General features: G+C 38.1%; 1 pseudogene; it reads right to left on the reverse strand.

Annotated features, from left to right (window-relative positions):
* Positions 1 to 2,844: 2,844 nt before the first annotated feature.
* Positions 2,845 to 11,695, reverse strand: LOC130728405 (UDP-glycosyltransferase 74G1-like; annotated as a pseudogene).
* Positions 11,696 to 13,483: the final 1,788 nt, after the last annotated feature.

Genomic DNA, 13,483 nt, shown 5'->3' on the forward strand with positions numbered 1-13,483 from the left:
TCTTCAAAACATTACTTTAATAAATACCTATATATATCTAAATATTTTATAAATAAATATACATCATCGGTTCAGTTTACCGGTTCATTGGTTTTTAATTTTTCAAACTGTGAACCGAATCATTCTTCATTGATTTTATCGGTTTGGATTGGTTTTTAACCGAATAACAAAAAAGAAAAACAATTCAATTGCTTTGGTTCAGTTCGGTTTGTTGGTTTCATCGGATCGATCTGCTCCAATCAACACCCCTAGATTGGATGGTGAGTTATTTAACCCAAAGTTTCTCATGGATAATTTAGACAACCCATTTTTTTTCCGGTCTTTTGGCCACCAGTTTCCACGGGAAAGGGGTCCTACGTGACTAATATGGCTTGAGATACCGTAGTGATGTCCCTGACAACAAAGGTATACACAACCCCATTTTAAAATTATTATTATTTAAATTTTAACTATTAACGATAAAGTAAAATGGACTTGAACAAATATTAAATGCTACATTTAATATATAAATATTATAAGAAAATAATATATATTATTATATATATTATTTTTATTATATATTATTATATATTACTATTTTATTATTATTATTATTATTATAATAATATATTACTATTATGATTCCTTTTCAATATATATATTGAAAAGGAATAATAATAAAATCAATATATATATATATATTTAATGATAAAATCAATATTAATATTCTTATTTTTGGACATTACAAATTTTCATATAAAAGTTGATAAAGATAAATAATGAATACCCTAATCCAAAGAAGAATTAAGTTGCGTAGATATCGAATTGATGTCATAGAGCACCAGAATCCCTTTTATATCTCATTTACACCTTCACATTAATAAAAATATGAGTTAGTTATAAATAATCTTATTCGTTATATTCAGTACCTTTTTTAACATTTTCAATTTCTCATATTAATCGTAACTTGAGGAAATATTTTCAATAATAATAAGTAAAATTGACTTGACATTTTCATTAATAATATTATTATGTATTTACATTAATTTAAGTTATAAATAACTTTTTTTTATTTTACTCCTTATAAAAATACATAGTGTAAAAGTTCTCAATTTCACATCAGCTGACAACTTGAGAAAAAATATTGAAAATAATAATAATAGTAATATTTTAAATTACAACTGACTTTGATCTTCACATTAATTATAAAATTAGATAGAACTTGTTTAATTGCATTTTTTGAAAACTGTATGTAGAAATTATTTTTAGAAAATCTTTTTGAAAACTGTTTGAATTAGACGTTTTCTAACATTAAAAAAATTGTAATATGAAAAACTAAAAACTGAAAAGGAAAATATATTTGAGATTTAAAAACTGAAATTGAGAACTGTTTTCGAAAACAATTTTTGAAAACAAATAAGTTTGTAAAACAGTTTTCATAAACAATTTTTAAAAACAATTTTCAGAAACAATTTTAAAAAACATTTTTCAGAATAAGAAAACAGTTTAAATGACATGTTTTCCAATATTTAGAAAACTGATATCTGAAAACTAAAAATAGAAATTGAAAACATCTTTTAGCTGTTTTGGTTTTTTAGTTTTAAAAACTGAAAAATGAGAATTGTTTTTAAAAACAGTTTTTGTAAACAGGTCTTATCAAACAGGTTTTCAGATTCTGTTTTGAAAACTGCAAACAAAGAGACTCAAAGGGCCTGTTTGATGTTTGATTGTAGTTTTCATTTTCAGTTTTATAGCAGTTTTCAGTAACAATTTTTAAGAACAGTTTTCAGAAGAAGAAAACAGTTTCAATGACATGTTTTTGAACATTTAGAAAACTGATATCTGCAAACTAAAAACTGTAACTGGTTTTGAGTTTTAAAAACTGAAAATGCACTCCAACGTCCAGATTTGACCATTCAGACACGGGACCCAATCCTCTGACCACACCAGCCTCTGGGCCGTTAGATTACTTGTCCTCAACACCCTTGGACCGTTCAACCGAGCCCCAAACCAATGGCATCGCTGACACCCCTGCACCCGATTGGACAAGTCCTTCCCCAGGGGCCCACTCAGCAGACGATCTCGTGCTCCCAACTTCCCTCGAGCCAACCAAGGCCATCCCTAATTCCACGCGCACACGCGTTCAACCCACTCCTTTGGCACAACCCGACCCGCCTCCGATTCCAGAGCACCGCGCGGATCCCAGACTTGAGGTCAAGGCTGCCTCTCAAGGGGATGGAAATGATAACAAGAAAACTGGGCCAAAACAGCACAAGAGGCCCAAACGTAACAAGCACAAGCCGTTGAAGCTAAAAGATTACTTTTGATAGTTATCATCACTTTTATTATTAAATAAATAAACAGGAGAAAAGAGATATATAATGTATCACTCCTACTGTCCGTATTTCTTTAGAAAGTAGTATTATTATTGGGCTTTAATCAAAAGTCCATATACTCATATAATATAATGTAATAATCCTTTGAATTGAATACAGAGAAAACTGAGCTTGCTCAAATTTGTCTTTTCTTTCTTATTTTCTTCTTGTAGGGTTACAGGTAGAAACCTTCTACCAGGTTCTTGAATGTTCTGAGTAATCTAATGATCTATCATAGTGGTAAAGCCGTAAGAGGAAGAAAGTCAAGAAACACAAGCTGGAATTCTTAGTACCATGGTAGGATTTCTAATTCGGTATATTTTTAAATTTGTTACGATGTGAAAGCTTTATAGACCTTATTTTAGAAGTTAATTACTTTTTTAAATTTATAGTATAGGTTGTTTCAAAAAAAAATTATGGTATAGGTAGAATACAGAAGCTAAGCATGCATAATTGGTCCACCTAGTTCAAACCACTTGTCAACAATAAGTAAGAAATAGGAGGGATTTAATCTCCCTTATTATAGAGCTATTATACAGGTGTCTAACTCCAAATACATGAATATGAGAGCATGTCTTCATTCACCAAGCATAGGCACACAGGAAGGAAGGACTCGCCAAAAAGTGAACACTCCTCACTAGACCATGATTCAGTGCATGTTTTCATGTAAAATGAAACAAGCTATTCACAAATGATTCAGTGCATGTTTTCATATATGAAACAAGCTATTCACAAACTCTGTAATATATATAAAAGAACTTCCACCCTCACCAACAGCTCTTGAAGCCAAATTCTTCAATTGCATGGCATTGCTCTTAATCTCCGTTCCTTTCTCACTATCCATTATTTTTAATATACAATGCTTCAATGCATCTCTTCTCACAATTTGTTTGTCATCAAGTGGAGCTCTGATTCCAGTTTTCCAAACATCTACAATAAGCTTTGCATTGGTTCCTTGGTCGGACCATTGTGGCATTGCAATAGTAGGAACTCCTAAGCTCAAAGCTTCCAATGTAGAGTTCCATCCACAATGTGTTACAAAGCACCCTATAGCCTCATGTGCTAGAACTTTTAGCTGGGAACACCATGTCACTACCAAGCCTAGCTTTTTCTGATTTCTTTTCAAAGTCTTTTGGGATCTTGGTCTCTTCAGAAGCTCGAATTACCCATAAGAAGTAACTTCCACTATCTCTCAAGCCATAAGCTATTTCCTCTGTTTGCTCTTCATTGAGTTTAACCATACTCCCAAAAGAAACATAAACAACAGACCCTTTTGGCTTATCATTTAGCCATGTTATACAATATTTTTCACTTGTAAATTCCCTTACACCGTATTCTTCATCACCTTGAATTCGCTTGTCTAAAAACATTGATGGTATGCAAGGTCCTATGGTCCTAAATTTAGACCAAATCATCATTGTCCAATTAGCCATCTTCAAGGAATTTCAGGCCATTAACCATGATTAGTGTAGAATTGTTTTGAGGCATGAAAGCATAAAAGAAACCCAAAACAATGTGGAGGAATAGTGTGAGTGTCCTAATGCAAAATGAGGATTCAAGGTGTACTTAATTAGCTAAATAGTTTAATTAAGTGCTTAGTAGTGTTTATCCGATCAACACTTATTATTAATCATATGTTAATATGACAAACTTATTGAAACAAACTCAGCCTATTTTAATTTTATAAAAAACTCAGCATATGTTATGGCATGGGTAGACTAATTAGAAAAAAATGTTTAGAGGATAAAAATGGTGACATTTTAATTTTTATACGCTAATGTGATTAGTTTTTTTTCTTTCCCTAAGGACTAATTTGACGACATCTTGAGATTTTGAAAACTAAGTGAAGGTTTACCCATAATTAAATAGTGGAATGCATCTTTTTTTTTGAAATATAATTTCATGAGGTCATGTGTCAAACTTTTATGAAAATTTATAAAACAACAGATTAATAATTATAATCGGAAAACCTCATTAGGAAAAGAAGGGAAAAAGGAAAAGCAAAAATAAAAAAATTTGTTGCAGATACGTGTATGTGTGTGCATGAATGTTCACATAAAAATTAGGAGGAGATCGAGAGATATTAAGACTAAGTGAAAGATATATATTATCTTAATGATTTAATTTGTATGTAGTAATACTGTAAATAGTCTTATACATATTAGGATGGATATTGCGAAACGTCTCTCTCTGAAGGAGAAAGTGCTCATGCTACCAACATAAGCTGCCGCCGCCGGACGGGGGTAAAGGGCCACCTTCCCTTCGAGATACACTCATGGGAGGGCTCGAGAATCTGTCTCCAATGGAACACGAAGACCTCTAGAGTACAAGCAAAATGAAAGTGACTTATGTCAATGGCAATCTGCAGCTGCCCAAGCTGTACGTGGATGGATCTGTGATTGAAAGCATGTTCTGCCCGTGGAAAGATGCTCTGGTCGTAAGTCTTTTGGGGAAAAGGATTGGCTTTCGATTGATGAAGACTAAACTGAGTAATATGTGGAGGCTACCAGGGGACTTTGAGCTTCTGGACGTAGATAATGGCTTCTTCATGGTGAAGTTTGACAGGGAGGAAGATAAGAGGAAGGTGATGGAAGGGGGGCCCTGGATGGTCTTTGACCAATATCTGGCTGTTGCACCTTGGAATAGAAACTTTATTGGTCCGATGGCAAAGGTGACTTCAACATTGGTTTGGGTTCGAATACTAGGTCTGAATGTAACTTTATATAATGATAGTTTCTTCATGTCGATGGCAAGGCTTAGTGGCAAGCATGTGAAGGTAGACAACAATACTCTCAAGGCTGAAATGGGTCGTTTTTCCAGGATATGTGTCGAGATTGATCTCACAAAGCCATTGGTGGGCAAGTTTTGCTTTGAGGGATACTGGTGTAAGGTGGAATACGAGGGACTTCACATCATATGTGCCAAATGTGGCTGTTACGACCACCACAACATGGATTGTGCCATGGAACTGCCGGTATCGGAGACACAGAAGTATAGTGAGGAATTGGTGAAGGTGCGAATAGTCAGGCCATGATTGAGGACACTGTGGCGGGAGTTACGACAATCAATGAGCCAAATAATGAGGCCATCATTGAAATGGATCCAACAATCTTGGAAGTAGAAGGAGATTGGATGGTGGTGAAAAACAGGAAAAAGAATAAAAGCCCTAACTTCCAGCATAAAAATCCGCTAGTGGGAGGTGGGGCCCAGGAATCTTGGAAACCTCATGATGGGGTTGGTTTTGCTGCTGGGACTGCGAGGACTACTTTAAAATCAAAAGCAACCAATAAAAAGAAACATGATGTTGAGGTTGTTACTAGAGGGAAACATGTAGCAGCTTCGTTAACCAATAAAACTGTTCACTCTCAGCAGAACATTGGTACCAAAACCCATGATTCTACTACCAAACTGAGTGGAGAGATTCCTTCTCGTAAGGCTTCGCAGACAAGGGAACAACCCCAGGGGAGGAACAATTGTGGCGCGTCTGCTAGTACAGTCCCTCAAGCCACTACTCCTTCTCGAGGAGAAGGCCAAGTCTCGTGGCAACTTACGGCGGCCATCAGCACGACAGATTTCATAAAGTTGCATGACAAGTTTGAAGGTACGATGAAGACAGTGGGGGTGTACCAAGGAGAACCTCCTGATAACGTATGATGACTTCTTGTCCCTCACTCCCCTCTTAGTTCTTAACTATGTTAGACACAACTAAGTTGAATGTCCTAGCTTGGAATGTAAGGGGGGCTGCCAATGCATCCAGCAAGAGAAACCTCAAGGAGGTGGTGAGAATACATAAACCTGATGGGTGCTTTCTTTTTGAAACTCATGTTCAGTTTCGGTGTCTAGAGTCCTTCTAGGCTCAGCAAGGATACAAACCTTTGGCGATTGAGGAGGCCTAAGGTCAATCAGGGGGTATTTGGGCCTTAGAGCTGATTGCTCTTCCACTTACTATTGACCAGGTCTCAATTCATCAACAAGCATTGAGTCTAAGGTTTCGTTCTGCCTCGGCAAGCTGGGTGTGCATAGGTGTTTATGCGAGTTCGATTCCGACCCTAAGGCATCAGCTTTGGGAACATTTGCGGCAGGTGGAGCAGAATGTTCAAGGTCTGTGGGCAGTGATAGGGGACTTCAATGACATTGCGACTGCGTCAGAATAGAGAGGAGGGTCTTTCATACCAGTGAGAGCTCGAGCTTTTGTTTATGGCTATGAGTCGTGTGGGCTGTTGGACCTAGGTTCCTTTGGGCTCTCTTTACGTGGTACCGTCATGCTCAAGGAAGAGCACCTATTCATCGCAGATTGGATCGTGCTCTGGAAAACCTCCATTGGAGGGTTGGCTTTTCGGATGGACCAATTGAGGTGCTTCCGAGGATGCACTCTGACCATAGTCCCCTTCTCCTGCGTTGTTCTCCTCCTCTGGCCGAGATTGCTAACAAACCGTTTAGGTTTAAGGCAGCTTGGATGGATCATCCCCAGTACCCCGAGGTGGTAAGTGGAGCTTGGAATAAGGGGTCTCACAGTTATGTGGCTTCGTTAGCTTTAGTTCGGGAGAATTCCTTAATCTTTAATAAAGAGGTTTTTGGAAATATCTTTCGGCGTAAATGGCGTGTGGCGGAGCAGTTGAGACGAGTCTAGGAACAACTTGAGCATGTGGATTTCGCTTTTCTCCTTCGACGGCTAAGGGAGCTTCGGAAAGATCAAGAGGAAGTGCTAGCTCATGAGGAAGTGTTGTGGTACCAAAAGTCACAGGAGAAGTGGGTGCGATTTGGAGATCGCAACACTTCATATTTTTATGCACAAACGATCATCCGACGTCGGCGTAACCATATTCAAAGGTTGGAGTTGTCAGATGGTACATGGTGCACGGAGAGTGAGGGGCTTAAGGGTGAAGCTCAGCGGTTCTTCATCGATCTTTTTGTTTCTTAAGAGGATGTTGATGTTACGTGTGCTCACACCCCATCCACTTCGGTGCTACCGGAGAGGGCTAGGATTGAGCTGACTCGCACAGTTTCAATGGTGGAGGTCTCCTCTGCCATTCACCAAATGGGATCTTTTAAAGCTCCATGCCCCGATGGCTTCCAAGCTTGTTTTTATAAGCGTTGTTGGGAGGTGGTAGGTGAGTCGGTTTTTAACTTTGTGGCTGTGGCTTTTCAGACTAGAAGCTTTGATCCCAGCATTGCAGAGACTTTTATAGTTCTCATTCCAAAGGTTGATAACCCGAGGAGTTGTAAAGAGTAGAGACCGATGACCTTGTGCAATGTAAGTCATAAGCTAATCACTAAAATTCTGGTGAACCGACTTCGTCCCTTTTGGGAAATTTAGTGAGCCCGTTCCATAGTAGTTTTATACCAGCTCGGGGCACCAGGGATAATGCCATTATTCTTCAGGAGGTGGTGCATTCTAAGATGAAGACGCGTCGTCGGGAAGGAGATTTGATTTTCAAACTCGACTTAGAGAAGGCTTATGATCGGGTGGATTGGAGGTTCCTTGAGGATTCTCTGCGAGTCTTTGGCTTTCCCGAATCTTGTGTGCGTCTGATTATGTTTTGTGTGATGTCTGCGCAATTTTCTGTGCTCTGGAATGGGCATAGACTTCCTCATTTCCAGCCTAAGCGAGGACTCAGACAAGGGGACCCTCTCTCCCCCTACTCAGACAAGAGAGGTTAATGCGGGACGTTGGCTTTCGGTCACGGTGGCGGGCTCTAGTTTTCAGTTATCCCATCTCATGTTTGCGGATGATCTACTTCTTCTTACCAGGGCATCAGAACACCAGGTGGAAGTTATGAGGGATACTCTTGCGAAGTTTTGCAAGGTGTCTGGTATGAAGGTGAATGTAGCTAAATCTAGAGTTTTGGGGCAGAGAAATATCCAGAACACGCTAAAGGAGAGAGTGGTTTCCATCACTAGCATCCAGTTCACGCAAGAGATTGGTAAATACTTGGATTTTCCAATTTTTTGCAAGAGGATGACTAAACATGACTTTTAATTTATGATTGATAGGATTAATATTAGAATCTCCTATTGGAAGAACCAGCTTCTTAACCGTGCAGGGAGACTCACCTTGGCTCAATCGGTGTTATCGTCCACGCATACCTATGACATGCAGAATTTGTGGGTGGCACAGGGAGTGTGTGATACAATTGATGCCACTATTAGGAGATTTGTGTGGAAGGGGACTACTGACCGTGGCCTACACATGGTGAGTTGGGACACCATAGCTCCACCACGAGCAGCTGGAGGTCTTGGGTTGAGGTTGGCTTGTGAGCATAACACAGCTCTACTGGGTAAAAATGTGTGGCAGATATGCAAGGAGGAACCAAAACCATGGGTGGCTTTACTCTACAGCAAATATGAGGTGAATGGAAATGTTATGGAGGCTACTTTCACTAGGGGGTCAATGGTGTGGCGGTCCATCATGAAGACGGTGGAAGAGCTTCGGGATAGTTTTCATTTCAAGCTGGGAAACTGGCTCTCATTTTTCTGGTTCCAAAAGTGGTTGAGGAATGTTAATCTTTGTGATATGGTCTTGGCGGTGGATATCCATGACTTAGATGCTAGAATTTATGATGTGACTGCCATGGGTGGAGGATGGGATTTTTCCAAGCTATATACAGTTTTGCCACAACAAGTTCAGGAGGAAATTCAAAAGATGTCGGTTCTTCTGCATGAAGATGTTCACGACTACATTGTGTGGGGCGGGGATGTCTCCGGCGAGTATACGACGAGGTCTGGATACCGTAGGATCAGTGAGCGAGCAAGTGCTTTGACGGTGGCGAGCCCGCAACAAGAATGGACATGGCTACATCACCGTTGTGTGGGAGATGCCACTTGTACTTGGAAACTTCGACCCATTGCCTGCGAGACTGCTTCTACACCCAACGAATTTGGAGGAAATTGGGTCTGGATGTCATGGCGGCTCCAGGAGCAAGTGCAGAGTCCATAGAGTGGCTGCAACAACGAATCTATCATGATGAACCTCTTACCTTGGCTGTGATGTGCGGAATTTGGATGTCGAGGAATAAAGCAGTGCATGATCAGCATGTGATGCCGGAGAGTGCAGTGTTTGATTGGACCATGAGCTTGAAGGAGATGTTCAAGTGCGGGTGGGGTACCAAGGTGCCACAGCGTCCGGTTCGCGAGGTGGCGTGGACGTCGCCGGGGGAGAACGAGGTGGCGGTTAACTGTGATGGAAGTAAGGGAGCAGAGCTTAATAGCAGTGGATTTGGAGGCTGCTTGAGAGATAGGCATGGGAAATGGTTGGTGGGTTTTCTGGGGTTTGGTCATGATGCTTCTGTCTTGGCTATGGAGCTCATGGCGGTGTATCGAGGGCTTCAGCTGGCTTGGGATGAGGGGTACCGTCGAGTTGTTTGTTTCTCCGAATCGTTGCTTGCCGTCTCTTTGATCAGGAGCCCACCAACGGCTTTCCATGAGAATGCATGGTGATTGAAAGCATTTGTGATCTTCTCAAGCGTAGGTGGGAGGTTCGTTTGTTAAATACTCTTCGAGAAGGCAATTCTTGTGCTGATTTTATGGCTAAGACGGGTGCTAGCTAGGCAGCAGCTCCCGTTCCTTCCTGTGAGAACTCCGCCTGTGGAGCTTGAGCCGCTGCTTTTGAGGGATGCGCTAGGGACCTCATTCATTAGGACTTAGCGGTTTTTGTTTTTTTGTCTTTGTTGCTTGTGTAAAAAAAATACATACATTCAATCACATCTTTTAAATTTTTATTTTAAATAATTTTAGATTTAAATTTAATTACGATATAATAGATGAATTCTAATTAGATATCAATGTTAAACTTTTTTAGACTAGTGATGATTAAACTTTTATGTTAAATCGGTTTTTAACTCCCCATTTTCTAGTCAGATTTCATTTTGGTCAAAGCCAATTAATTTGTATGGTTCTAAATCTATTTTAACAAATAATTTTGGTTTTGATTCCTAACCAGTATCACACTATTAGCTGATGATGTGACTGATTGAGGGTCACAAAACAATTATTATGTTTCAGAAAGTAATCTTATCTGATATATTCTCATGTTTGACTTTGATGACTAGCTCAATTAATAATTTCACGTTACAATGAACTTAACAATAAAATACATAGGCCATGCAATTATTTTGGAAATGTGACAGGGATGGCCATACAATTAATTTACTAATTTTAACAACTATCATTATTCTATTAAAAAAAATTGAAAACGTGACAATACAGATGTAACCCTCCTAATAATATTAAAAGTCTAATAATTGGGAAATTCTCCTAATAAAAAGCATTACAAAATATATGGTCGATGAATCTGGCATTCTTCACACTTTAGTCTTAAACAATCTCTTACGTGAGAGATTTGTTAGAAATAATAATATAAAACTATTCATGTGATTCATTATCAACAATGTGTTTCAGATGATTTGTTGTTTCGCATCTCCGTTAGACATTAATCGTTTTATATAGCGGATATCAAAATAAGATTATTTCTTGCAATTATGGACTAAACCCATAAAAATTAGACTGCATGCAGTAAAAATTCATCAAGATATATGATTGAAATAGAGGGATATAGGTGGATGAAAGGTAGATGTAATCTCTAAAAATAAGGAATGACGTTACAATATAGCTATTTACCTGTTTTTCCAGGTCGTAGCAGGAATTGCATAGGATCCAATCAGCTTTGTCAATGTTAGAAAACTGAGCCACTACTAAATCAAGTAGAAGTGGATCATCTTCTTCATTGCTAAAGATGAAAGAAGGCATGTCCTGATGTTGAAGTTGGGGGAGCTCTGGTAGAGAAATCACTTCCTCAGTAAGAGGAGCTTGCAGCTTTCCCAAGTGGACATGGTAGTATATGCTATTGACAACAAGGTTTTGAGTGAGAAAAGCAGCCCCAGCAATTCCAAATCTCTTTGCAACATCCAAGGCCCAAGGCATGAATGGATCATAGATAACACAATCAACAGGGTACCCTGTTCTATCAAGCTTCTTAATAAGCTCTGTAAAACTCTGTGGCCCCACTTGCCAAAATCGATCTAAATAGACTTTGAAGCTCTTTGCTTCTCCAAAACCGCCACTATCAAACCCATCTGAAATGGTTTCCAGTGAAATAGAAGGTGGCAATTCTTGCAATTTGTTCCTATAGAAACGTGTGCTGACCAGTGTTATTCTCACCCCTTCAAGTTGCAAAAGCTTGGAGAATTGAAGCATGGGATTAATATGACCTGCACCTGGATATGGTAGGATAAGACAGTGCACTTTCTTGGCCATGCTTTTCTTCTCCATTTCACTTGCAATTTTTCTCTAGCTCGTTGAGAGAGAGAGAGAGAGAGAAGGGTCAGGTTAATTAAATTAAATCACAACGAAAGGACAATTTGTAGATACTATATTGGGAACAAGTTAGGTGTGGCCATGCATTAAAGAACTTAGTCCTTCTTGACCTGGATGGGATTTTGATATTTAATTGGTTGGGATTCATTGACATGTAATTTTTTTTCTAGTACTCTATTTTCTTTTCGAATTATAGTAGCGTTTGATAGACACAAGAGGATGGAATAGAGCAGAACATATGAGTTTCGTTATGTTTTTTATACTGTTAAGATGAAATAGAACAATACATAAAGAACTCTTGAAACTTAATACTTTGATTCTGTGAAAAATGTGGAATCAAAGAGAAACAACTAGAAATACTTTTACACTAAAACTTACCCTAGATTTGTTCACCACACACTTTTCTATTTTTTTTTATCTAGTTGTCTTTCATTTGGACTTTCATTATCTACATACGAATAATTATTGATTTACACCTCAAAATGAGATGGAAAGAGGTGGAGGAGGAGAGAGATATGAAGAAAAGAAAAAGTAAGAGACATAAAGTATAAAATGTTATAAGTGATAAGAGGAGAGAGATAGAAATAAAAATAAGTGGAAATGAAGTTTATAAAAAAAGGAGGTGTGTTTTTTTCTTTGATAGACAAATGTTAGTAAATTAATCTCTCCCCGGGTTCGAACTCAGGATCCTTCATCATTCATCTCACCTAACTCTTATGTTCCTAATTCTTATCACTTAAACTACATTTCACCCTACCCAAAAAAAGAGGTGTGTATATATCATTGTTGATCTACGTACACCATTTCTATTTCTCCATGTGAGCATGCTCTACGCACCTTTACGGATAGTAAAAAACCGAATTAATCCTTTCTTTCACGTGCCCTCTTAGTCAACTTGTTGCTTAATATGTTTTTTTATACTCAATGAAGAATATATTGAATAGAAGTTCACGTTACTTCACCCTTATACTTTGATTGACATGATGAAAACATATATCAATGAGACAATCAAGTTGATAAGGAATGAGTCAATCGTAATACTATAGTTTTAATTATTACCATTCATGACCATTATTGACTATTGAACTTAATGGTTATTAAGTCGATGAAACAAAACAGTTGGGGGATTCGGTTGATCCTGATTTAATTCCTCCTTCTTTATGTTCTTCGGTTATCTTTTTGGGCAATATTTTGTAAATGCTTCACTGTGTTTTGTCTTGAGTGCATGAGTTAAAACGTAGTTAAAACGTAGTTGTGATAATTTTAGGGGCAAAACCAGTAGTTGAAATTTGCTCTAGAGTCCACCAAAATTTTTGCTCCAGAACAGTAACTTGTCATAGCACAACATCTCAATCTCTTCTAATTTACAATAACCTGCACCTGGATATGGTAGGATAAGGCAGTGCTTGGCCATGCTTTTCTTCTCCAATTCTCTCTTGCACGTTGAGAGAGAGAAAAGAAGGGTCAGGTTATTTAAAATCACAACGAAGGACAATTTGTAGACACTGTATTGTGAAAAAGTTAGGTGTGGCCATTAAAGATACTGTATTAATTGTAAAAAATTAAAGTTATGGGTGTTGCCATTAATAAATTTTGTGAAGCTTTGCAGCAAAAGTCTCAAGATATTTTGAATGTTATGTGTCTGATTTTTAGCACAAAATCATTAATTTAAAAGTTAAGAAATTTTGGTTGGAATTCTTTCATAGAAAATGTTACATATCTTTTTGTAATAGCCAAAACTATTGAAATTCCTAACATGAGCTATTTATTATTTGACATAATTCGATCTCGACATAAAAAAATATGTGACAGTGGAG

Source organism: Lotus japonicus, chromosome 1 (assembly GCF_012489685.1).
Source record: "Lotus japonicus ecotype B-129 chromosome 1, LjGifu_v1.2".
Classification (NCBI taxonomy): Eukaryota; Viridiplantae; Streptophyta; class Magnoliopsida; order Fabales; family Fabaceae; genus Lotus; species Lotus japonicus.